General features: G+C 47.1%; 1 protein-coding gene across 1 annotated transcript in view; it reads left to right on the plus strand.

The window, feature by feature from the left end:
• The window catches only part of LOC147612337 (uncharacterized), a 98726-nt gene that overhangs the window by 6966 nt on the left and 64650 nt on the right, over positions 1-27110 (plus strand). The gene's annotated exons all lie outside the window — the stretch shown is intronic.

Raw genomic sequence — 27110 nt, forward strand, 5'->3', positions numbered from 1 at the left:
AGAAGATCGATTGGAGCTTGTGCTGTTAGGTTGGGGCAGGAGAACTTTGTGGAAAATGACAGGAGGCTGTCGGCCAGATTTGGATGGAGTACTTCTCTGTCGGCTACAGCATGATAATGATTTATTTGTCCTAGACCTGACCGATAGCAGGTTGGCCAATCCATGAAGGTTTTTCCAGCCCTATAAAAGGGCACGCTTGCTCATGATTAGATTCATTCAATCCTTCTTGGATTGGGTCATAGACTAAGGGTAGTTAGGTGTTTTCTACCTTTTCCAAGACAGCCTATGGCTGCAGGACTTGTACTACCTTTTTGTACATTATAATATACTGAATACTCAGCTCTCTCTCCTCTGTATGTGTTTTGCATCAGTATGTTCCCAGATGGTGTTTGGGGCTGAAAGAAGATTCCCAAAGCTTCTGCATGTGACATTGGTATCAGAGCATCAGGTTCAGCAAGGCTATACACTGATTCAGTCCTAGATGAAGGTGCGTGAAACCGGCCTCTGATAGAAACCAGAGTGCGGTAGACTAGCAGTCACCCGTCCACTTGTAGTCTAGATATGAAAACAGAAAAGATTGGGTCTAGAGTGCTCAAATCTGAAAACAAAGCGACACCTGTTGGCCCCAAAGCTTGGCGCCCCTTGCGGTATTTCTTTATTCAATTCCAAAAGTATGAAAGGCTGAATACAACCAAAAATCAGCCAAGAGATTACACCTGTATGTCCAATCTGACGGCCCACAATCCCTCTTAGCACAGAGGATCCATGCACACAGATCTGTGTCTCAAATAACACACTGTGCCTCCCTCTGATCAGCCAAGACCACTAAGCAGGGCAGCCATGAGCATACATCTGGCATAACTCAAGCACATGATTCAACATCTCAGCTCATACATACATGTACTGTTCAACCTCTGTCTCAACCCTTGTCAATCTGCCATACCCCTCCTCTCACAAGGGGCCAGATAGCTCAAATCTGCAACAGACATCAAGCAGTAGAAAGAGAGAGAGATGAACAGATGCGGAGCTTACCAAAATCAGCCCGTGTATTTGCACTGGAGGAAGCAACGGTACCAATCTGTACTTGCAGGCACTTGTTTCCATAACCTTGCTTCACATCTGTGTATGTACTTGTCTTACCCTCCTCCTTGTGTCCAACTCTATGCTGTACTTGACTGTACAGATCTGAAAAACAGCCCTGTACCGGTCTGTACTGCCTCGGGATACGTGCCAGGAGTTGTCCTTGCATACGCCGCCTGCAGCCAGCACTTGTACTCGCCTGTATCTGCGCAGCCAGTTCTGTCCAGCGCCGCCAACAGCAGTTCTGTCGAGCGCCGCCAACAGTACAGCTGTACCTGAGCTGTCCGTACACTGTACGGCAGTCGTACAGTGCTGTACCTGCAGTGTACTTGTCTGCACAGCCTGTACCAGCAACTATAGCTTGTCCAGAACCTGTGCGCAGCTTGTCCAGCAGAGAGATAGGCCTGCAGCAGCTCCTGTGCGTAGCTTGTACCAGGAGAGAACCTGCAGCCTGTCCGTACAAGGCTGTACGGCTGGTTTGCACAGAGAAAACAGCAGCAACCAGAAAATCTGCAGCCGACTTGCTCTCTTCAGCTTTTCCACGCTTCCCCACCAAGGCATGTATGCTCCACGACTCTTTTTCCCAAAAAGAAGAGAGAGAGAGAGGAGAGAGAAGCACACACTCCAAAAGTGGAGTGGCCCCCTCTCCATAATAATCCTAGGGCCCCCCCACTTTAAAAGTTATTAAAGTCCCTAGGGGCCACTAAGGCCTAGGGGCAACTTTAATAAATCATTAAAAGTTTAATGTTCTAGTTCCCCCCTTCACACCTAGGGATGCCCACACATCTTTAACTCTGTCCGGGCACCCCCCATGTGAATCATTCAATATTCTGACTCAGCAACCACCATGCCCACACTTGTGCTGTTCCATTTTCACAGGGCCATGACATACCCCCCTCTTGAAAAATGGCAAGCGTCCTCGATTGCATTCTGGTGTTACAGCAAAATATCCAAAGTGAAATATACAATATGGCAAGATCAGCGTCCCAATCTCTCTAAGCCATGCACATGTATCAACATTCAATGCAAACCAATGGCATAGTAATAGTCCAAGTTGTATACCACTGTGAACCATACATATCCACAAAATCTCGTGTGACTAGTACACATATATCATAGAAGTCCCATAAACAGATGTACTGTCAGCCTCAGTACCTTCGGGTGAGATAAAAACTGCACCAAGCGACCTCTAGATGTCATCTGAGCCTGTCTGTATCAAGGGAGTGGAGGTGCTACCCCCCTCTTGAGCATCAGGTAATGCTCCAGACCCATGCTCTGCTGAACCTGAATGAGCCACAACAAGAGTTGGCTCTAACTCAAAGGCATCGAGATAAAGCTGCAAAACCTGAGGTGAATCTGTTAAGTCACCTTCCTCCATCCACTTCGCATCCCATCGGTGAATAGTTCTTGAACTTCACAAGATAGCGACGGGAAACTTTACCTCGTACCTTCCTTTCTTTATGTGCCAGTATCTGCTCTGGAATCAGAACCTCATCAAGTTCCTCAACTTCCGGCTGAGCCTCATCTGATACATCCTCAGGCACATCCCCACGGAAAGGTCTAAGAAGACTCACGTGAAAAGCATTGTGAATCCTCCAGTGATCTGGTAACTTCAAACGATAGGTTACCTCACCAATCTTTTCCAAAACCTGAAAAGGCCCATAATATCGCATGCTCAACTTAGGGAATAAGCGCTCTTTACCCTTCATCTTCTTGAGTCTAGCCTTTTCAAAGCGCAAAAGAACCCAATCACCCAATGCAAACTGTAAATCACGTCTGTGACGGTCTGCAGCTTTCTTTTGCTTCTGCTGAGTTTTCTGGAGTGCCAACTTAACCCTCCGATAAGCTTCATCCAAACTTTCCACATACTGATGAGCCTCAAAGATCTTATCCTTTGTATGCAAAATGGGTGGCACCTTCTTCCCTCCTTCTACAATCTCAAAAGGCGCCTTGCCTGTGGAGGTATGTACAGTGTTGTTATATGCAAACTCCACCAAAGGAAGATACTTTTCCCATTGTTGCTTGTGCTCTGACACATAACACTTGAGAAGATCCAACACTGTAGAGTTAGCCTCTTCTGACTGACCATCTGTCTGTGGATGAAATGACGATGAAAACTTGAGAGTTGTACCCATGTTGTCAAACAACCCTCTCCAGAACAAACTCGTTATCCGTGGATCACGGTCACTAATGATAGATGTAGGCAAGCCATGATACTTGAAGATGTTCGCCATGAACAACTTCACCATATGGTCCACTTTGATCGTCTTACGCACGGGAATGAAATGAGCCTGCTTACTGAACCTGCATATGATAGTCCAGATGCCATCATTTCCCGTTTGTGTCCGTGGAAGATCAAATACAAAATCCATGGCAATGCTCTCTCAAGGTCTATCCGGAATAGGTAAAGGCTGTAATAACCCTGGTGTCTTCTGACGGTCAAACTTTACCTTCTGACATACGATGCATTGCCTCACAAAGGCATCAACATCTCTTCTCAAGGTTGGCCAATAAAAGAAAGTCTCCACTGCTTTGACCGTGGCGTCAATACCTCTATGACCTGCATACGGTGGAGCATGACTTTCAATCATAACCTTGAGTCGCAATGGCCTGGTAACACACAGTCTGCCATGCATCAATAAAAACCCATCTCTGAGAGAATACTGCTCATGCCGCTGACCCTCAGACATCTGATCATACAACCTTTCAAAGTCCTCATCATGGGCATACTGCTCTTTCATTTCATCAAGCTCATGATGATAAGCAAGTGAAACTGCAGAGACCTGTGGCTTGCGTGACAAAGCATCTGCCACTACATTCTTTTTGCCTTCCACATGCACAATCTGGAAGTGAAACATTGACAAAAAGTTTGCCCAACGCATATGCTTCTCTGAAAGCTTAGTCTGCATGAGGAAATAATGCAAGGTCTGATGATCTGTCTGCACAGTGAAATCAGCCCCAAGCAAGTAGTGTTTCCATGTAGAAAGAGCGTGAATTACAGCCAACATCTCTTTCTCATAAACCTGTAAATGCTTCTCAACATCTTGCAAAACTCTACCCTCATAGGCTATGACATGTCCCTCTTGCATGAGAATTGCACCAATGCTACTTCCACATGCATCACACTGGACAACAAAAGCCTTTCGGAGGTCTGGTAACACCAATACTGGGTCCGAAGTAAGCTTTTCTTTGAGCTTTTTGAATGCTGTAATTTTCCGATCAGCCCATCTAAACGGAGTTGCCTTCTTCGTCAAGGCATGAAGAGGCGAAGCAATTTCAGCAAAGTGCCGTATGTACCGCCTGTAATAGGAACACAATCCTAGAAAGCTGCATACATCATGCACGGTCCTCAAAGTTGGCCAATTAAGTATTGCTTCCACCTTTGCTAGATCCATACGGACTCCATGCGCAGACACAATATGCCCCAAGAAATGTATCTCTTGCAAAAAGAACTCACTCTTCTTGCCATTAACAACCAGCCTTTGGTTTTTGAGTTCTGCAAACACAATGGCCAAATGCCTTCTATGCTCTTCCTCAGTTTGTGAATGCACAATCATATCATCAAAGAATGTGCCCACAAACTCTCTATGAGGCTTGAAAATCCTATCCATCATTCTGTCAAATGTAGCAGGCGCATTTGTCAAACCAAAGGGCATAACCAAGAACTCATATAACCCAAACGTGGTTCGGAATGCTGTCTTATGCACATCCTCGGGTCTAATGCGTATCTGATGATACCCGCTTTTCAAGTCAATACGACTAAAAACTGTGGAGCCCTGTAAGCGGTCCAAAATGTCATCGATCCTCGGTATGGGGAATCGATTCTTGATGGTATTCTTGTTCAGCGCCCTGTAATCAATACACATGCGCCAAGAACCATCCTTCTTCTGCACTAAGAGTACAGGTGAGCAAAAGGGTGATGAGCTAGGCTGTATCAGCCCTTTATTCAAAAGCTCCTGCACCTGACTCATAATCTCTTCTTGTTGGGCTGCACTAACACGGTACGGCGGTCTATTCGGTGGAGTACTACCAGGAATCAGATCAATGGCATGATCTTCTGGCCTCTCAGGAGGAAGTTCTCCTGGCAATGACTCGGAAAAACAGTCTTGAAACCCACATAAGAAATCAGTCCTGTCCTTATCTAACATTGACAAATTAGACTTAGACTCATCATCTTGTGCATCCTTTACATAAATCAAGTACGCGGAAAGATGCTTTTTCATTACTGATGAAATCGCCGAAGCGGATACAATAGGAATAGATTCCCCTTTGAGTTTTCAATCCAATATATGTTCTTTCCCTCTATGAGTCAGAGTGATTTTCCTATTGTAAGTATCCACCACCGCATGTACTCTGTGGCACCATGGCATCCCCAACAAAACAGCACAGCCATCCAAAGGCATGATGAAGAACTCTTCGCTGTCCACATAACCCTGCAAATGAAGCCGAAGCTTCCCAATGATAGGAGCAACGGGTTCTGCATACCCTGGACAAGCCATATTAGCCTCATGTAACGGCCCCATCTCCTCTGCGCGAATCCCCAATCGGCCAGCCAAATCTGGTGAAATGAAGTTGGCTCTAGCACCTGTGTCAAAGAAGATCAAGGCATTCTGATCTCTCACTTTGCCCCATGCCCTGCACAACTCTGTGGCTTCACCACCTGGCTGTTCCCCCACAAGATCAGGAACTAAGCCTGCAGAAGGCTTTTGTTTCTTTGGCTTGGGCTCTCCTTTATTGTCAGAGTCCTTTTGGGACTTTCTTTTGGGACAATTGAATGACATATGCCCCTCTTCAGTATAGTAAAAACACTTATGAGCATCTCTCAAAGCCTGTCTTTCCTCAGAAGTCCTCTTGGGCATTGGCAACTTCTTATACTTTGTCTCTGAAGACCCTTTAGCATCACGAGAAGCATGCCCAAATTTTTCAGCTTTCTTGCCCAATTTCTTACTGGCTTTAAACCCAGATGAACCACCAGTGAGTAACGCATTAGCTGTCATAGCATTTTCAATCATCTGTGACATGTTCATTACTCGTCTTTATACAATTATCTCGTACCTCTTTGGGCAGCCCACAACAATACTTCTCTACCTGCTCAGACAGTGGCACCGCACGATAAGAAGCCACTGGGAGTAAAGCTTCCCAAAAGTTCTTGTTATAATCCTCCAAATTATCACACTTTGAAGCATCCAATTTGTGCCATGCGGTCATTACATCCACCTCAAATGTAGATGTGAGCCATACGGAAGAGAAAACCTGTTTAAATTGGACCCGTGTGGTGGGTGCTATGCCCTGCAAAAGAAGAGTAGACCGCCACTGCAAAGCATTGCCCTTGAGAAAAGTGGCAGCTTTCCTCACCTTAGAGGACTCTGTGTAATTCCCACTAGAAAAAGCAGCATCAAACTGCTGTAAAAAGGTAAGTGCTTTCAATTTATCCTTGGCCCCACTGAATGTATCAAACTTCACTGCAGCTCCCCCTTCCTTGTAATCCTTCGCCTTTCCCATAGGCGTTAGATTATCATATGGAAGTGGTTTTGCAAGATTGCTGCCCCCAACATTCATGCCCATCATTGGGTCAACATTTCCCATTCCCACACCAGGCATACCATACATTCTAGCCATGTTTCCAAACATTCCATTATGCATACCTGGCTGCATACCACCAAACATATTGCCTTGCATCCCAGGTTGCATGCCTCCAAACATATTTCCTTGCATACCGGCCTGCATACCACCATACATATTCCCCTGCATACTAGGCTGAAAATTAGCTCCAAAAGGCCCGTGCATACCCATGCCTCCCTGAGGGTAACCCCCAGTCATAGATTGGAACACCGAGCCACCACCAAAATAACCTGGATGCATGTTCTGCTGAGGAATAGGTGGCTGTCCATAGAAGGAACTCTGAGAGTTTGCACCATAAGCATGCTGCATGTTCGGAAACTGGCCAAAAGATGGTTCCTGTGGGATGGCACCACTATGACTTGTGGAAGATTCTTAGAACGAACCTTCTTCTTCTTTTTATCGGGCTCTGTGCGGGATCTCATAAATTCAGCAAATCTCTCACTCTGTGTGAGCTGCATAAATACATCCATAACACTAGCCAAACGATCTTTGAACCGAGCATCATCATCCTCTTTACCACATGCACATCTTCTGGCTGTGTTACATCCTCATAAGGCTCAACATCTGCAGCCTGTTCTCCTGCATGAATATCCTCAGATACATCTCTCTCAGGAGAAGTCTCTTGCTCTTCTTCTTCATGATAGAAGTACTCATCCTCTGTATCAGACATGTTTGCTGAATTTTCAGCGATGGCTTTCTTCAAAGCAACCACGAGCTCACCCCCTTTAGAAAGTTGATGATTGGTCCCGGCAACGGAACCTTGAAACCGGCCTCTAATAGAAACCAGAGTGCAGTAGACTAGCAGTCACCCATCCACTTGTAGTCTAGATATGAAAACAGAAAAGATTGGGGCTAGAGTGCTCAAATCTGAAAACAAAGCGACACCTGTTGGCCCCAAAGCTTGGCGCCCCCTTGCGGTATTTCTTTATTCAATTCCAAAAGTATGAAAGGCTGAATACAACCAAAAATCAGCCAAGAGATTACACCTGTATGTCCAATCTGACGGCCCACAATCCCTCTTAGCACAGAGGATCCATGCACACAGATCTGTGTCTCAAATAACACACTGTGCCTCCCTCTGATCAGCCAAGACCACTAAGCAGGGCAGCCATGAGCATACATCTGGCATAACTCAAGCACATGATTCAACATCTCAGCTCATACATACATGTACTGTTCAACCTCTGTCTCAACCCTTGTCAATCTGCCATACCCCTCCTCTCACAAGGGGCCAGATAGCTCAAATCTGCAACAAACATCAAGCAGTAGAAAGAGAGAGAGATGAACAGATGCGGAGCTTACCAAAATCAGCCCGTGTATTTGCACTGGAGGAAGCAACGGTACCAATCTGTACTTGCAGGCACTTGTTTCCACAACCTTGCTTCACATCTGTGTATGTACTTGTCTGTACCCTCCTCCTTGTGTCCAACTCTATGCTGTACTTGACTGTATAGATCTGAAAAACAGCCCTGTACCAGTCTGTACTGCCTCGGGATACGTGCCAGGAGTTGTCCTTGCATACGCCGCCTGTAGCCAGCACTTGTACTCGCCTGTATCTGCGCAGCCAAATCTGTCCAGTGCCGCCAACAGCAGTTTTGTCGAGCGCCGCCAACAGTACAGCTGTACCTGAGCTGTCCGTACACTGTACGGCAGTCGTACAGTACTGTACCTGCAGTGTACTTGTCTGCACAGCCTGTACCAGCAACTATAGCCTGTCTAGAACCTGTGCGCAGCCTGTCCAGCAGAGAGATAGGCCCGCAGCAGCTCCTGTGCGTAGCCTGTACCAGGAGAGAACCTGCAGCCTGTCCGTACAAGGCTGTACGGCTGGTTTGCACAGAGAAAACAGCAGCAACCAGAAAATCTGCAGCCGACCTGCTCTCTTCAGCTTTTCCACGCTTCCCCACCAAGGCATGTATGCTCCACGACTCTTTTTCCCAAAAAGAAAGAGAGAGAGAGAGAGAGGAGAGAGAAGCACACACTCCAAAAGTGGAGTGGCCCCCTCTCCATAAGAATCCTAGGCCCCCCCCACTTTAAAAGTTATTAAAGTCCCTAGGGGCCACTAAGGCCTAGGGGCAACTTTAATAAATCATTAAAAGTTTAATGTTCTAGTTCCCCCCTTCACACCTAGGGATGTCCACACATCTTTAACTCTGTCCGGGCACCCCCCATGTGAATCATTCAATATTCTGACTCAGCAACCACCATGCCCACACTTGTGCTGTTCCATTTTCACAGGGCCATGACAGTGCGCACGTCCAAGGTACAGGAAAGTGTGTCATAGGCGGGCACGTGTAATACAGAAAACCAGTGGTCCAAATCACAGCATACATTTGACATCTATCACAACATGAGCATAAATCAACACATCTGTCACATACATCATGTACATATACATCCTGAAACCACATAAGATAATCTTGCACATGACACAGCACTAGGGGCTGAAGTTGGGCCAGCCCCCCCCTAAGGTATCTTTATTACCAACAGAGTGTTCTCTTGTACAAGATGAGGGTGCCCTCGAGTTCCACTCCTCGGCGAGCACGAGATTTATCCAAATCTGTGTAAAACAAAACAAAACAAGCTCTTGGTCACCAACTAGAGCAAGGTAGTCACCAATTGCCCAATAGAGAAAAAAAATCCTCGGTCACCAAACAAGGCCAAAGCAGTCACCAACTGCTGTCCAGATAAAGCCAACCCTCAGTCACCAACCAGGTAGTCACCAACTGCTGTCCCATGAAACCAAGCCCTTGGTCACCAACCTGGGCTTAACAGTCACCAACTGTTCCTTAGTTTCACGGCTCTCCACACGATTGTGCAATTTAGTAGCTCCAAACAGGCCCAAAGCAGCAATTAGACCAATCGTTTTGCATTCCATGAAGTTGGGATGAAGCCTGGCACAACCTGTATCTGCTCCATCTGAAGGAAACCCATGAAGTATGGCTGTGATTTGCTGTAAATCAGCACAGCCAGCCAAAAGAGAAGCAGTAGAGGAAGTCGACCAGCCCTAGGGAGCAAGTATGTATCTTGACTGGCTCTTTGTGGCTTGTGGGGAACCTGACCAGCAATAGAAGAGAGAGAGAGAGAGAGAGAGAGAGAGATAGAGAGAGAGCACTGTCGGCCAGCCCAGCAACCTGTTTTTCAGTAGCTGACCAGCCCTATTGTTCTTGCACAAGGAGGCGACCAGCCCTGTAGCTCTTGTGCATGGAGTCGGCCAGCCTCACCACTCTTCTTTCTGCTGTCCACAGCCCATATGCCCTCTACAGAAGAAGTCGACCTGCTCCATGTGGCTGCCCTAGCTTGCTCAACACCCCAAAAACCCAGAAAAGCAACTCGTGTGTGTCAAAAATAGCCCCCAAGGTCACTTTTAGCAACTCGTGGGTTTTTGGTCCATGCCGGGGTGCCAAATCTAATAATTGGTCCCGGTTCATTAAAATAGTCAAGCCCGATGAACTCTCTTATAAACTATAAGTTTGTCTGCCCAAACTTTAATGAATATGAACGTGCAACCATAAACTTTAGTAAACAAAGAAATAATAATTAAATAAGGTTGAGTGTGCACACTTACCACCTGCAAAACACATAAAATTCACCGCCTTAGTCCCAAATAGGTGTGCACACACGCGTCCACGGGGTGTCGAGGCGTTCCCGATGCCCATGGACATTCACAAGAAAAATACCATGCAATGTCCAGGCAAACAAAACAAGTCACACATGCAAGTGCATTTCACAAGCAAATGCTTGTGTGTGACGATTTGGATTAAATCTCCCAACTTGCCATCTTGTACACAAAAATTGTTGCGACCATGGGCACCACCCATGCTGGATCCAAATGCTGTACTCATTAGAGCCATTTCCCTTGCATGAGTCCAGCTAACTCACTAGGGTCACCAACCCTTGCATGAATGCATAACCACAGTAGTCAGAGTCACCAACTCTTCTTACTGACTTAGAATCACCAACTCTAATCACTCATTAAAGTCACCAACTCTTACATGAGTGAATCCATCATGCTCCAGAAAATCCTTTCGCATGGCACAGATCTCTGGAGGATTGTGACAAAGTGCACATGTACGAGGCCCAAGGAAAAGAACAAAGACATGGAAGAACTTCCCAGGAGGTTGGTTGGTGGTGTTCCACCCAAGGGGAATGACAGTCGTGTAAGTCGGGTGCCACTTGGGCACACCAAAAAAGGCTTTCAAGCAACGGTTCCACGGGAGGTTGATCCTCCAAGGGGAGGACAGACTCAATACTTAGGAAAAGAAGACCAGAGAAAGTGTTTAGGGATAGGGCGGGAATGGAAAGGGGGCTGGATGGAATAGATGCACATATCTTCATTAGAGTTGGAGTGGATTTGGAGATCAGGCAGTGTTTTCAGTGAAAAGGTTGCCAGGAAGGGAAGGATGACAGGTTGGGACTCCATGAATAGACAATGGGATGATGAGTCATCCAAGAAAAGAAGTTGGAATCCCGTCATCAAGTTTAGCAGAGGGGGATGTCATGTGCAGGCTAATCCCTGAATGGTAAGAGATAAAGAACTAGATTAGAAGATCAATTGGAGCTTGTGCTACTAGGTTGGGGCAGGAGAATTTTGTGGAAAAGGAGAGGAGGTTGTCGGCCAGATATGGATGGAGTATTTCTCTGTCGGTTGCAGCATGATAATGATTTATTTGTCCTGGACTTGGCCGACAACAGGTCGGCCAGTCCATGAGGGTTTTTTAAGCCCTTTAAAAGGGCACGCTTGCTCGTGATTAGATTCATTTAATCCTTCTTGGATTGGGTCATAGACTAAGGGTAGTTAGGTGTTTTCTACCTTTTCTAAGACAGTCTATGGCTATAGGACTTGTACTACCTTTTTGTACATTATAATATACTGAATACTTAGCTATATCTCTCTCTCTTCTCTCTCTTTTGTATGTGTTTTGCATCAATGTATTCCAAGATCTTGTTTAGGGCTGAAAGAAGACTCCCAAAGCTTCTGCATGTGACATTGATAACAATGTAACATGCAGAAGCTCGGTGGAAGAATCGATAACTTCAATACTCAGCTATCTCTCTCTCTTCTCTCTCTTCTGTATGCGTTTTGCATCAAGCATGTGCTAGGATGGTGTTTAGGGTTGAAAGAAGACTCCCAGAGCTTCCGCATGTGACATTGGCATCCCTCACATATATATAAGCAAAAGGCATAATTCAGTCCATCATCAAGTTCATTCATCAGATCTTGAAGTCGTCATTTAGCATCAAGTCAATATTAGCATTAGCATCATAGATTTGTTCACATATCTCATCTCAGTTGTAATCATTTGCATCATTAATATAGTTTCATTTGCATTCATCTAAATTCATCTCTACAGTAATTAAGTTAATTAAGGCTATGATTACTATGATCAACCCTCATCATGTAACATTGGTATGAGAGCATCGAGGGTAACCAACCTCAGCGCAATCCAGAGCATATAGTATCTTCAGAACATGTGCAGTCCAAAGCATATAGTTTCTTCAGAACATAAAAATATTCTCTCTCCCGTACCCCGGACCAGCTAGAACGCTTGGTCATTCTACTAAGCCACTCCCACCCAACCTTCATCGTGCATCGGGTCGGCTCCCATCTTCACCCGTGCGACTTCTGAAAGAGTGCACAGAGCGGAAGCAAAGTGGCACTAGAATGTGCTGAACAGAGAGTGCAAGAGAGAGATATGGAGAGAACTATGCTGAATATACTGAAGCAAAACAGTCCCAAGCAAGAGACACAGATAGTCTCATAAGTGAGAGAGCAAATATGTACAAGACTGAATGAGAAAAGAGAGGCCAGCACCCACTATTTATAGTAAGGGAATGCTGGCCGACTGGAGCTGCAAAACAGGCCGACTGGAGCTACTGGACCTGGCCGACTGGTAAATGCCATAAAGGCTGGGAAAAATCCCAAAAAAGTAGTAGAAAAAGGGGTGGCCAGCCCACAAGCAAGGGCCATGCAAAAGGGACCAAATGGGCACCATAAAAGAGCAGAATCTGGGGATGAATATGCTAACACTCCCTCTCAGCACCAGATGCTGAACAAACTCCGAGAGAAGATGAGGAGCCAAGGAAGCCTGAGAAACCGTCTTGGTGAACAAATCTGCAGCACTCTCCGCGGAAGGACAATACTCCAAACGCAAATCTCCAGCAAAAACCCGTTCACGAACATAGTGATAGTGAATCTCAATGTGTTTCGTACGAGCATGAAACACAAGGTTCTTGGCAAAGGCGATGCAACTCTGATTGTCACACCAAAGAAGAGTAGATTCGGTAGGAGGACAGCCAAGCTCCTCCAATAATCTCCACAACCATATCGCCTCACATGCAGCATAACAAACTGCACGGTACTTCGCCTGGGTAGAGGAAAGCGCCACAGTAGGCTGCTTTTTATTGCTCCAAGAAATGGCTCCAGACCCAAGTGAGAAAACACAACCAGTGGTCGAATGCCGTGTATCTTGATCTCCAGCCCAGTCTGAGTCAGACCATCCAACAAGAGTGCGTCCTTGGCCATAAAAGATGCCAAAATCCAGAGTGCCATGCAAGTACCGAAGAACTCTGAGAGCACACCGCCAATGTCCAGAGTGCCACGCAAGTACCGAAGAACTCTGAGAGCACACCGCCAATGCTGCTGACGGGGTTTGGATGAGAAAGAACTCAATAAACTGACTGCGAAGCATGTCCAATCGGGAGTAGGTCAACCATACCAAACAACCGACGAGAACCCGATACTGTCCCTGATCAGTCCCTGGAGAAGCATCAAGTGAAGAAAGCTTCTCACCAATATCCATAGGAGAAGATATTGGTTTGCACCTAGTCATCTGAAATCTGTCGAGAATCTCCCGAGTGTACTTCTGCTCTGAGAGAAGAAAACGCCCTTCGAGGTCTGCCAAATCTCAAAGCCAAGAAAATAATGCAAGAGGCCAAGATCCGTCATCTCAAACTCTGTCTCCAAAGCATCCATAACAGAACGGATCCGCATAAAATAAGAACCTGTAAAGATGAGGTCATCAACATAGACCACAATGATAACAATCAACCCCCTCTCCAAGGAGGATATAAAGGTTTGAATCTGCGTGAGAACGGCGCAAGCCGAGCTTCTGAAAGAACTCATCAATCCGCTGGTACCAAGCCGGCGGAGCCTGCTTTAGACCATATAAAGCCTTCTTCAGCCGGTACACATGATCCTATTTGCCCGGAACAACAAATCCTGGCGGTTGATCAATATAAACCTCCTGTGTAAGCTCTCCATTCAGGAAAGCCGACTTGACGTCCATTGGAAAACGGGCCATCTATGATGTCCTGCAAGTGCAAGAACGGTGCGAATGGTAGTCATCCGGGCCGTCGGAGCGAAGGTCTCATTGAAGTCGACACCAGGGCGCTGAGCATAACCCTTGGCAACCAACCTCGCCTTGTGCTTGTCCAAGCTGCCATCAGCTCGAACTTTGATTTGAAAATCCAACGCACACCAATCACCTTACGCTGCAGAGGCCGAGGCACCAAAATCCAAGTGCCATTCCGCTCGATAGCATCCAGCTCTGCCTGCATAGCACGACGCCAAGGCTCATGTGAAAGAGCCTCGTCTACAGAAGTGGGATCAGAAGGACCATTAATGATTGTAGACATAAGAGCATAATTAACAAGCATGTTGCCCTCGTGAATTTGTTTCCCTGTAACTCTGGAAGAACGCCAAAGAGAACCAGGCGGTGGAGCAGAAGGAAGCTCACGTAACCCAGAATCACGAACTGTCTGAGAATACCAACCAGGTATAGATCTGCTCGAACTCGCCGGAGGAGGAGCAGGGTCATCATCATCTGACTGAGTATGCTCAGCTGGAGGTGTAATAGAAACAGGAGGAGGAGGAGGAGGAGGAGGAGGAGGCGGAGACGGAAGTGAAGGAAGAAGAAGCTCACCACCCCCCTCTGAAGATGTAGGAGTCTCGTTGAACATCACATCACGGCTCACAACAACTTTACCGGCTTGAGGATCATAAAGATGATATGCCTTGGACACAGTGCTGTATCCGAGAAAAGTCATGCGCTGAGACTTCGAGTCCAACTTGGAGCGGTGCTCCTTAGGCACATGAACATACGCCGTACACTCAAATATCTGGAAATGAACAATGGAGGGCTTCTCACCATGGAAAGCCTCATGGAGTTTTGTCGGGAAGAGCAGCAGTAGGAGACCTGTTCTGAATGTAGACAGCAATGGAAGCCGCCTCAGCCCAGAAACGTCGAGGTAATGAAGAATGCTCAAGCATAGCAGGGGCCATCTCCATAATGGTCCTATTCTTCCTCTCGGCAACTCCATTCTGTGATGGAGTATATGATGTAGTAAGCTGTCTCCGAATGCCATGTGTCTTGCAATATTGCTGAAACTCCTGGGATGTGAACTCACCCCCTCCATCGGTCCTGAGAGCCTTGACCGAGTGACCGGTCTCTTTTTCCACCTCAGCTTTCCAATCACAGAAGTGCTGAAAAGTCTCATCCTTGGTCTTCAGAAAGAAAATCCAAGTATATCTGGAAAAATCATCCACCATCACGAGCATGTACAACACCTTACTCAAAGACGCGGTACTCATAGGACCACATAAGTCTGCGTCGCCTCCTTCGGAAAGGCAGCTCGGTGTTGCTTCCCCTGTAAACAAGAGGAACAAGCAGAAGACGCAGCCTTGATGGTCGGTAATCCCTCAACCAACCCATCCTTCGAAGCTTGCTAGCAGAAGCTGATAGCTCAAATGGCCAAACCGAGCATGCCAAAGAGCAGAAGAAGCACCAGAAGAAAGCAGAGCGGTCAACTTGTAGAGACCACTATCTTGGACTCCCTGAGCCAAGATGCTACCAGTCGCCTTATCACAAATGGTAATCTCATAACGAGAAAAGATCACCTACGCACCCTGAGCTGTAAGAGCACTCACTGACAAAAGGTTAAAAGCCAAATCTGGAATATACAGAACGTCAGAGAAGTACCTCTTGTCTTCGTCAGAACGGAAGATGGGGATAGTGCCATGTCCATGCACTGGCACAGAAGAAGAATCACCCAGAGTGATCTCACCTGATCTGGCAGTGAAGTCCTCGAACCAATCTCAATGGGGTGTCATATGAGCAATAGCACCACTATCAACAATCCAAGACCGTGACTGAGAAGTCACAAGAGCAAGTATACGTCGAGTACCTGCTAAGAATCCTTGTCGGAATCCTTGGAGTTCTTGTCAGAACCCCCTTTTCCTTTCTTTTGTTGAGTCTTCCCTTTATCTTGTGCTGCCAAAGCTCCATCAAGGCCACCAAAGGTGCCAGTCCGCTCCTCAAAGCGAGACTCAATCTGCATAACGAAGGGGAGAACTTCCTCCCAAGTAACTGGAACAGAACGAGGAGAAGAAACAAGAGACTGAAAGTATGGATCAAACCTCTCTGGAAGTTTGGAGAGCAGCTGAATAGCCATATCCTCTGTGGAGATGTCCTTGCCACAAACAGCAAGCTCGTCCCGGAGATCTTTCATCTCCGAGATGAAAGCAGATAAAGATGGAAAGGCAGAAACTGATAAGTTCATAAGTTGCTTTTCCAACGCCAAAATCCGACCCGGAGACTTAATCTCATAGAGATCTGCAAAAGCGTTCCAAACTTCATCTCATAGAGATCTGCAAAAGCCTTCTAAACTTCATGTGCAGCATCTGCTGTATGCACATGAGAGAGAACAACATCCTGATAGTTCAACATCAGAAAGGAGAAAACGTGTCGATCATTCGACTGCCAAATATCAATCTGTGCCTGAGTTGCACCACCGGAAGCAAGGGTGGGAGGGGTGGCATTGGCCGGTGTAACAAGCCAATCCCAGAGATCCACGCCACGCAAGGCCGATTTCACCTTCACCTTCACCTTCCATAGGGTGTAGTTGGAACCATCCAACTTGGCAGACTCAGCAAACATATGAAGAGAAGTCGGTGTAGCCATCACAAAAGCTTGGGCTCAATCTCAAAAAATGCACAAACTCTGAAGAAGAAGTGTCCTCCACAGGTACCAAGAGTGCCACCAAAGCCTGCAACACCACAAACCCCCTCTGCAAAGGGGAAAGGCCATTGGAGAGGAAAACGCAGCACAGAAGGCTGCTGTCCTGAAGAAAACATGCCGCCTATGTCCAATCTCCAAGTGGGAAGAAAAACGCTGATCAGAAAACGCCTGATGGCTGCAATTGGAGAAGCCAAACTGGAAGAGAAGTGACCAGAAGGTGCTGTCCAGAAAACGCAGCAGCAAGGGCTGTAGATCTGAGAGAAAACGCAGAGGAGAAGGTGCTGGAAACAGGGCTGAATCTGGGGCAGCAAAGAGGTTGCTAAACTGGGAGCGATGATACCATGAAAGAGTGCACAGAGTGGAAGCAAAGTGGCACTAGAATGTGCTGAACAGAGAGTGCAAGAGAGAGAGAGATATGGAGAGAACTATGCTGAATATACTGAAGCAAAACAGTCCCAAGCAAGAGACATAGATAGTCTCATAAGTGAGGGAGCAAAATATGTACAAGACTGAATGAGAAAAGAGAGGCTAGCACCCACTATTTATAGTAAGGGAATGCTGGCTGACTGGAGCTGCAAAACAGGCCGACTGGAGCTACTGGACATGGCCGACTGGTAAATGCCAGAAAGGCTGGGAAAAATCCCAGAAAAATAGTAGAAAAGGGGGTGGCCAGCCCACAAGCAAGGGCCATGCAAAAGGGACCGAATGGGCACCATAAAAGAGCAGAATCTGGGGATGAATATGCTAACAACTTCCACCTTAGCTTTCGCTTTGGCCAGATGTATTCCATTCATTCAATAGTTGCTTCTGCTCAGATAAATCTAGTATTAAAGATTTAACAGGTCATCATTACAGGCTTTAGCCTATATTTGCATTAGTAACCCTTCGTTTGCATTTGCATAGCATATAGGCTTGCATCAGCATGTAGGTCATTTTGACCCGCATCTCATTTAGTCATGCATTAATCCTTTGCATTCGCAAGGTAGACAAGGCCAACCTTGGTTGTCTTGAAGAAGTTTGACATCCATCATCAAAGGGGAAAGTGGAGTTTTGTGCATCACTTGGTAGCAAGAAGCTCTCTTCAACATTGCCATCAGTTAGCGCATGTCCCGGCAAATAAGTGGGTCTTGCGTATGGCAGCAGGAAGGGGTTGCAACACTCACCTCAGGAGGTACGGAGTTTCATGCTTTCCAGAGAAGGTGCGTGAAAGGTTTCAATAGGCCAATCAATGGTGTGTTGAGTTTTCTGTGCAGTTTTAGGCCCACATCGCTAGACAAGTTCCCGCAATTCAGGACTCTAGGTTCAGGTATTCCTCAGTTGCTCTTGCATAAGCCTCAATCCCCACAAAAGAAGAAGTATGGGGTCAGTGGCGTCATGTTAGCAGTCATCTCCTGTCTGTACATTATCTCACAGAGGGCCTTTGTTGTGGGTGTGCCCGCCTAGGAGCATTGTTCAGTGTTCCTCCATTTTTTCCCCACTTTCTGTGTTTTTTTCTCCTGTTTTCAGCGGTCGTGGGGGAGTAGATGCTGGCTGCCTTTTTTTCTGGTCTGGCCGATTGTGATGACTTGGCCGACCTGAATTTTATTTGGCCGACTCCTGTTTTTTGGCTGTGAGCAGTCGGGACTGCTGTCGGCCTGTTTTGGGTTGGCCGACCAGCAGTCCTGGACCATATATATAAAGGGGCTGCCCCCACACCTCATAGTATTGGGTATTCTACTGGATCTTGTATATAGTGCAGAGTTCATATAGCTTCACTCTCTCTCTTCTACGTTTGCTCTTCCACACACAGTTCAACGTTTTTCATGTTGGTGGTTCTCTTGCGTTTGCTCATCTTCATGTTGGTGTCTTGCTACGTTGTGCTCTCAGCAGTTTGTCTCATATCCGTTGTGTATTCCGACATGGTATGAGAGCCCCAGGTGGCTTGAAGGTTGGAGACATTGGAGAGCTTGCGGGACTGTTTCTTGAAGACCTTGGAGCTTGTGGGAGATTTGAAGAGCTTGCGGGACTGCTGGTTTTTTGGTGCTGATTGGAGATCTCTTGGGCTGTTCGGGACTTGGAGATTGGTAGAAGGCGGCTATCATCGTTGGACAGCCACCTTGCATATTAGTTGCAGCCTCTTCTTGATTTTTTTTCCCACCCACCATCCCTTCACAAGACCAGGTAGACTTGCTTGAGATGGCTGAGAAGCACGTGAAGATCCCTACTCTCCCCACGTTTCCCGTGGACCGACAGTTGGACGGGACCAACTACGGCATATGGAAGGTAATGATGGAGTCTGTATTGGAGTCTTATGACTTGGCTGATTTCATTAATCTCCTATGCTTAAGTGTATTGTTTATGATTTATATCCACTCTTTATGAAGGAATACTCATTTGTTATGGTTAAAACCTTCTTGGAAGGTTAAATCGTAGTTATAATCTCATTTTCTTACCCTAAACTCTAAGCTTATCAAGCTAGAGATGAAGGTTTATGCATAAACTAATTTTTATATTAAAAGTGAAATTTTGAGCATTCTCATTTCATAGAAAATGCGGGGAAACTATGGCAAAAATTTTATCGTAGTTATTGTTGGTTGTCACATGCACTCTGCACTCAGTGCATGGTGACAAACTGGCTCATCATCATCAGTGCAACATTTGTACATTATTAGAACCCAATAGGATGATATTTGTCGTACGCCGTGACCCCATTGTACATCCTCAGTCCCCAGGATAAGTCAGGCACGAGCTACGTAGGTCATTCCTCAGCCTTAGCGGGTCAGTCAGCCAGTCAAGTCTCTTAACCCATTTGGAGAGAATCATTCATGCATGTAGAGTCAGTAGAAGCCTTAGGGTTTGCATCAGAAAGCACTCTGCATTTTGCATAACATGCATTCATATGCCTGTGCATCATTTAGAACATCACAGAAGCCTTAGGAAATTTACTAGGATTTATCTGGTATTTTTTCAATATTTTAGGGTATTTTATTAGCATTTAATGTCATTATAAACATAAAAGTTTATTAAATAAATGACCAGCCAACTTGACCAGTCCCTATTTAGTATAAATAGGCTTCATAGGGCTTAGTCTTCCATTCAGTCTTCAGAAGCTAGGCGCCTTCATCCTCAGCCTTAGGAGCATCCCTGCCTTCAGCCCTAGACTAATCCAACCCTATTGGAGCTTCTGCGTTTGCTTCTCCAGCCAGGAGGTCTTGCGTTATGCTTCCAATCAGCATCTACAGTTTAACGCAGCAGTCCAACAACATCGGCAGTCCAACGCACCAGTCCAAGCACACTACAGTCCTTGCAGAGCTAGGCACAGCCATTCAGGACATAGGTGCCTGCACTTTCAGCACCTTTTCAGGCCCCAGTTCAGCAGGCATCTCTGTGTTTTGTGCATATACCATAGCCAGCAGGTGTTCAGTTCAGTCCAGTCCTGCGTTTACAGTTCCACAGTAGTCCTACCTGTGTTTTCAGTCCAGCATCAGTTCTACAACAGTATTCTGCCTTCTGTGTATCATCCTGTTATGTATGGTGTTGGTCCAGAAGAGACAGCCAGATAAAGAGTATGAACTAGATAGAGCTAGGACTTGGAGCACAAGGTGCAGTATTTGGATCGGAGAAGGACAAGGATGCACTGTCGGCTGCATGGCAGAGCTGTCGGCTGAACCAGATAAGACTTCAGGAGCTGTCGGCTGAGGCGGCTGCTGCAGGCATATCTATGTTTATAGATTTTATGATTATTTTTGTCCAGTAGGCTGGCCGACTGTTGGTCGGCCAGCACTCCAAGAAATTCCAAGAGGGTATAAAAGGCCAAGAAGCTCATTGTGTAGATTCATCCACCCCTTTATGGAGTGGATCCTTAGGGTCCCAGATAGGGACAGATTTTGGTGATGTTCACCTTTTCCAAGAGGGCAGCCAAGGGCTGTAGATTAGGAGTACCTTTTTGTACTATATAAATATACTGAATTTCCAGCATATCTCTCTCTCTCTCTCTCTCTCTCTCTCTCTCTCTCTCTCTCTCTACTCTCTCTTCATGTCTGCGTTTTGCATCATCTCGTTTCCAGTAGTGTTTAGGGCTGAAAGAAGACTCCCAGAGCTTCCGCGTGTTACATTGGTATCAGAGCTGTCTTGGGGATGTCCCCCTCCACAATCCGCACCTGGTGGTACCCACTCTTTAAATCAAGTTTCGAGAACACCTTTTCTCCATTCAGCCTCGCCAGAATATAATCAATTCGAGGCATCGGGAATCTACTCTTGATAGTCAGCTTATTGAGTGCACGATAATCAACACACAAAAGGGAAGACCCTTCTTTCTTTCTTCTTGACAAATAAGATCGGGGCTGCAAATGGCGACACGTTGGGGCGGATGAAGCCAGATTGCAACAATTCTTGGAGTTGGCGGTCCAACTCCGATCCCATTGCCTTGGAAAGGCGATACGGAAACTTGCTCGGGGGTTCTGAGCCTAGGAGGAGGTCAATCTTGTGGTCCTTCGGTCTGGACGGGGGGAGCTGGGGAGGGAGGTTGTCTCGAAGAAAAATCTTCTGGAACTTTTCATGGAGAGCCGAGTACTTCTCGGAAGCACTGGCCATCGTCTGGGTTGTCTGGATGTACATCGCACACTGTGCACCTTTCCTGACCACTCGCTTAGCCTGCAAGTGGCTTATGAGCGGAAAGTTCGGAATTTTTGGCTCACACTTAATGGTCACTGGGGCGTTTGACACATTCCAATTGATCTGGAACGTGTGCTTGTCCCACTTGACATCAGGAAGAAACTTGTGAAACCACTGAATGCCCAAAATTATGTCTGCTCCTACAAGAGGGGCAACCATAAAATCACGCACAAATTCTATGCCTTGAATAACTAACTTAGCACCTAGAGCTTCATACTTGACGCTCGTTGTCATGCATGTGCTAAAACCATCAACCGGTTTGTCCACCGAAGTCAGGTCGAAACGGGCACGCCTAGCGGCCTGTTCCGTGACCACATCCTCCGTGCTGCCGCTGTCAAACAAGACGACGACTCTTTGGTTACCTATGTAGTCAAAGGACTTGAGCAATTTGTTGCGCTCATACTCCTGGTCAGGGGCGCTCAAGCGCCCTTCTGCTTATCTTCGAGCTCCCGGCTAATAATTGCTCCAACTGAAGCACCGGGGTTTGAAGAACTAGGGGCAGCCAGTGGGGTCTGTGTGGGAGCTGAGCTCACCACGGAAGCTGTAGAGGCAGCGGCGGGGCTTTGGAGGCTTCTTAGGACAATCCCGAGAAGTATGTCCTTTTGTATGACAAAAGAAACATCTACCCTCCTCCTTGTACTGAGAAAGCTCCTTAGCACTCAACTTGCCACCTGTCTTGCCTGCCTCCGCTTTTTGGTCTGGAGTAAGCTTAGACGCATTGTTCGAGTTCTTGGAGCCAGAGGCTCTTGGGCTCTGTCCTGGGGAAGACCCCGTCTGGTTTTGGCCTTTGCCCCCTGAGGCGGTACCCTTGGGAGAAGCCGGTTGGGAAGTCTTGGGCTTGCCACCATTGTGCTTCATTTCTGCACTATGCGCAAGCGAGAGTGCGTCTTCAAAGGTGGCTGGCCTAAACATACACACCTCCCATTGGATTTGCATGTCAAGGCCATACAAAAACTGCCCTTTCTTGTCCGAATCTGATAAGCCTAATTGCAAACATAAGGTCGCATTCTATTGGCAAACTGAAGGACTGGTTGCGCGTTCTGACGCGCTCCCCGGAACTCGTCTTCGAGTTGCTCAAGGTAGTGGGGCGGTAGAAACCGCTGCTTAAGGTCGTGGACAAACTCGTCCCACACATAAGCTGCCATACCTAATCTGGTGTGGGCATGAGCCCACTGAGTCCACCAAGGAATGGCCTCACCTTCCAAGTACCAACTGGCTAAGATCACTCTGTCAGTATCTGTCTTTCTAACTGCGGCAAAGTAAGCTTCAAACTGATGTAACCATGAATAAAGAGTTGTGGGATCGAGTTTACCATTATACTTACTGAAATTCATTTTCTCGGGAAAATGATTGGAGGGTGCCGCTGGTGTCAATCTGGCGTCCAAAGCTGCTAGGTAACGCTCGTGTTCCATGCGTCGCATGGCTTCGTTTTCACGTTGTTGGATTTCCAATGCACGCATCTGCAACTCAAGCAAAGAGCTCGGCTGCGGTCGTGACCCCGCGAGAGGGTCCCTGTGTCGAGGATCTGGAATATGGGATACGGAAGGAGAGGGAGGAGGAGATGGAAAACGCGACGCTGGAGAATGGGTACGCTCTTCCATCCAAGATCTGCGCCTACTGCTCGTCCAACTTGGTTGTCTGGTCTTTGATTGCTCGCATCATCTGCTGGAACATATCTGTAACACTCAAGCCTGGTGCCCTAGCTGGGTTGCCTGGTGCACTCTGGTCCCATGGTTCTTGGTCTCTCTCGTCGTCGAAGCTCGCCATAGCAGGGAAACGCACTTCCCTTCCGGAGCGCAATCCGACCATCCACTATCTGTGTGGGAGACGTCCGGAGGCTGAAAACCAACCGTCCTTCGAGGGATAGGAGTCACTCTGAAAGGGGTAGTCCACCGGCGTCTGAAAACCAACCACACGAGCGAGAAAAAATTCTGGTTTCTTTGCTGAATCTTTGCACTTGAAGTAGGCTCTGATACCACTGTAACATGCGGAAGCTTCGGAGAAGATCGGTAACTTCAATGCTCAGGAATCAGCACACTTTTCACGACGGAATTTACGCACAAAACTGAATGAAGATGTGCAGAAAATAAAGAGAAAGAGGGAGAGATGGAGAGGACACAGTATTGGGTCCCAAATACCCTTTGCAGGGCCCCCACCACGGATGGTGTATTTGCTTTATTAGAATGATGTGAATCTGAAAAGAAAATACAGAAATCTTGACCTTTCTTGGCTGAGAAATCTCTGCCCTTGACCTGCAGTCCTTCACCCCTTTGCTTTAGCAACTCCTTGGCTTGTCTAGCCCTTGTTTGCCTTGGCTCTTGGTGAAATATGAGATAAAACAATGGGATTGTGGCTCATCTATTTATACTACTCCAGGATGAGCAGCCAGCCAGCATTAATCCAGGTGGCCAGTTCTAATTCTGTACCATGACTGAATATTAGCATTAAATGCTAGAAAAATTCAATAAAAGCTGCGCTTTTCTTCCCTTGTTGGCTGGGCTTTATGCGCATGATTCCTTAGGGGCTGGGGCATAGTCTTTAGGCTGTTTGGGGACTGGCAAGCATGTATGGGCTGCCCCATACTTGCCCTTACAGCCATAACCAGGCTGTACAGCTTGTATGCTTCCCCTAGTCTGCCCCTAGGGCTGTCCTACAGCTGTCCTACAGCCCTCCATGGCTGGTGGGTTCAGCCAGGGCCTTCCTGGCCCTCATGGGGGTGGTTTCACACCATCCCCATGCCCACACTAAGACTTGGGGTAGCCCTATGGGCTGGCCCCTTGTTCTAAAAGCAAACCCTAACTAACTACACAGTAATCTGGCATCCAATACCATACCAGATACACAGAATCACTAACATCATTCCAGAGGGAGACTCACAGCACGGACTGGCACTGTTTCATGTGTAGGACAGTGCACACCTGACCTTGGACTCCTGTGCAGGACAATGCACACCTGACCTCGGACAACTGAGATGGATCCCTGGTTGACTCATCCTAGACTAGGCTCACATGGGACCAGTTTTCCATCCCAGGTCCTGCACCTTCTGTACAGATATGTCTATGTGGCATCCAAGTGCAGGATGCACGTGACACATCCATACATGCAACAGTCATATGGTGAAGGTAACATATCATTCATAAGCATTTACAGCATAGTTACATAGCTTAGAACAGTCCACCGCAGTCCTTTCTCAGCCTCAGGTGTGCAGCCCTTCCTCATGTCCTTGGGAAGAGTGCATAGGCTCGAGATCAGTATATTGAGGTGTTTCTACAGCCGTGTACAGTTCAGCCAGGCTTCCCATTCTCCGAGATCTTGCGTTTGGCTTATCTACAGTCCACAGTCATTCTCTCTAAAGTAATAAAGCAAATACTATCTCGGTAACGAGATAGGGGGCGTTTTAGTGGGTAATTTGGGACCCAATCTGGTGTAAAGTTCTCATATATCTCTCTCTCATCTCTTTAAAGTTTGAAGTATTAAAGTGGATTGCTAAACTCACGAAACGCAGGATACAGAAGACGTGTGAGCATTTGTGTGACATGATCTTCCAATACAAAGACTTCCGTTGCATATTACATTGGTATCAGATTCAGATTGTCGACACACACCGTATCCTAGCGTGGGGGCATCCTTTGATGGTTAGATTGCGTTCCGGCACGACCACCGACTTTAACATCATGTCTACAGAAGAGAGTACTCATCAGCCGGAAGACGACGTCAGAATATGCAGCGGAAATGATAACCAAACTTAGGTAGACAAGAGCAAGTAGACTGCAGAAAATAAACAGCACAAGAAACACAGAGAGATAGGTGTGTAAACTCTTCTCTATACACAAGATCCCGAGAAAACTGAATGAATAAGTGGTGGGGGCAAGGGGCCTATATATATGCCCCTAGGAGAGTAGTCGGCCAGCATAAAAGATGCCCACGACTGCATAAATGCAGTCGGCCAGCAACAGAAGTGTCCACGACTGAGTGAATGCAGTCGGCCAGCAGTCCAGTAGCCCACGCATCACCTGTGTGCAGTCGGCCAGCCACAGGACTGCTGTTGGGACAGTCGGCCAGCCCTGGAGTGCTCCTGCCAACCTCTGGCAACCCTCCCCACCACTAGAAAAAATGGAAATAAATAGGAAAAAATACGGGGAGTGTGGAAAAATGATAAAACACCTTATACAGGGCGGGCACACCCACAACAGAGGCCCTGGTGTATAAATATAGACAGGAGATGACTTCTAATACCCCCTCTCAGCTCTTGGCTGTGAAACCAACCCAAGGGAGCTGGAGTGCCGCGTGAGCGTAGCCTGAGGTAGAGACTTCGTGAAGAGGTCCGCCGCATTGTCCTACGTCGAACAATAAAGTAGCAAGATGTCACCAGCCAAGATCTTCTCACGTACAAAGTGATACTGTATCTCTATATGCTTGGTCCGGGCATGGAAAACCGGGTTCCGAGCAATAGCTATACAACTCTGGTTATCGCACTGGATGACTGTGGGCTCCCTCTGTGGAAACCCAATCTCGCCTAGCAGCGTCCGCAACCATACAACCTCACAAGCAGCACCACAAGCAGCCCGGTACTCTGCCTCTGTCGAAGAAAGGGCAATAGTTGGTTGCCTCTTGCTGCTCCAAGAAACTGCTCTTGAGCCGAGGGTAAAACTGTATCCTGAAGTAGATCTCCTCGTGTCTGGATCTCCTCCCCAATCTGAGTCACTCCAACCTTGGAGCCTGACTCCATTCCCTCCTGTGTAAAAGAGTCCCAGATCCTTCGTACTCTGCAGATACCGCAAGATCCGCAATCCTGCGTCCCAATGAGACTTCAATGGCGTCTGCATAAAAGAGCTCAACAGTCCCACGGAGAAGCTCAAGTCCAATCAGGTGTTCAGCAACCAGATCAATGAACCAACCAACTTCCGGTACTGCGAGGCATCAACTGGCTCACAAGGATCTGTAACGGTTAACTTTGTGTTCGGGTCCATCGGTGAGGTAATAGGCTTGCAGTTCTCCATCCCAAAGGCCTCAAGCAACTCATGAACATACCGCTGCTGAGAGACGAAAAACCCCCTCTGGGTCTGCCAGATCTCCAATCCCAAAAAGAAGTGGAGTAAGCCTAAGCCGGTCATCTCAAACTCCTTTGACAAGGCAGCCTTCGTCACTCCAATGTGCTCCACATGACCGCCGGTGAGAATGAGATCATCCACATAAAGGATGATAAGCGTGACCATGCCGCGTTCCCGAAAGAGATACAGGTTCGGATCTGCAACCGATCTCTGAAATCCAGTCTGAATAAAGAAGGAATCAGTCTTTTGATTCCAAGCCTTGGGAGCCTGCTTAAGACCATACAAGGCCTTACGTAACCTGTAAACCATCCCTTCCGATCCTGGAACAATAAAGCTTGGAGGCTGCTCAACATATACCTCCTCCTATAGGTCACCATTAAGGAGCGCAGATTATACATCCATTTGATACACGTGCCACCTCTGAGAAGAAGCAAGGGCAAGAACGGTCCGAATCGTGGACATCCGCGCTGTCGGTGCAAAGGTATCCTCGTAGTCGATGCCTGGCCGCTGAGCATAACCTTTAGCCACAAGTCTGGCTTTGTGTTTGTCCACCCTCCCATCAGACGCATATTTGGTCTTAAAGACCCATTTGACCCATTTGACACCAATGACTGACCGCTTCGACGGCCTCGGTACCAACTCCCAAGTGTTGTTCTTCTCGATGGCATCAAGTTCCACCTGCATGGCT

The sequence above is a fragment of the Cibotium barometz genome, chromosome 45 (assembly GCF_041138505.1).
Source record: "Cibotium barometz isolate CiBa-2024 chromosome 45, ASM4113850v1, whole genome shotgun sequence".
Classification (NCBI taxonomy): domain Eukaryota; kingdom Viridiplantae; phylum Streptophyta; class Polypodiopsida; order Cyatheales; family Cibotiaceae; genus Cibotium; species Cibotium barometz.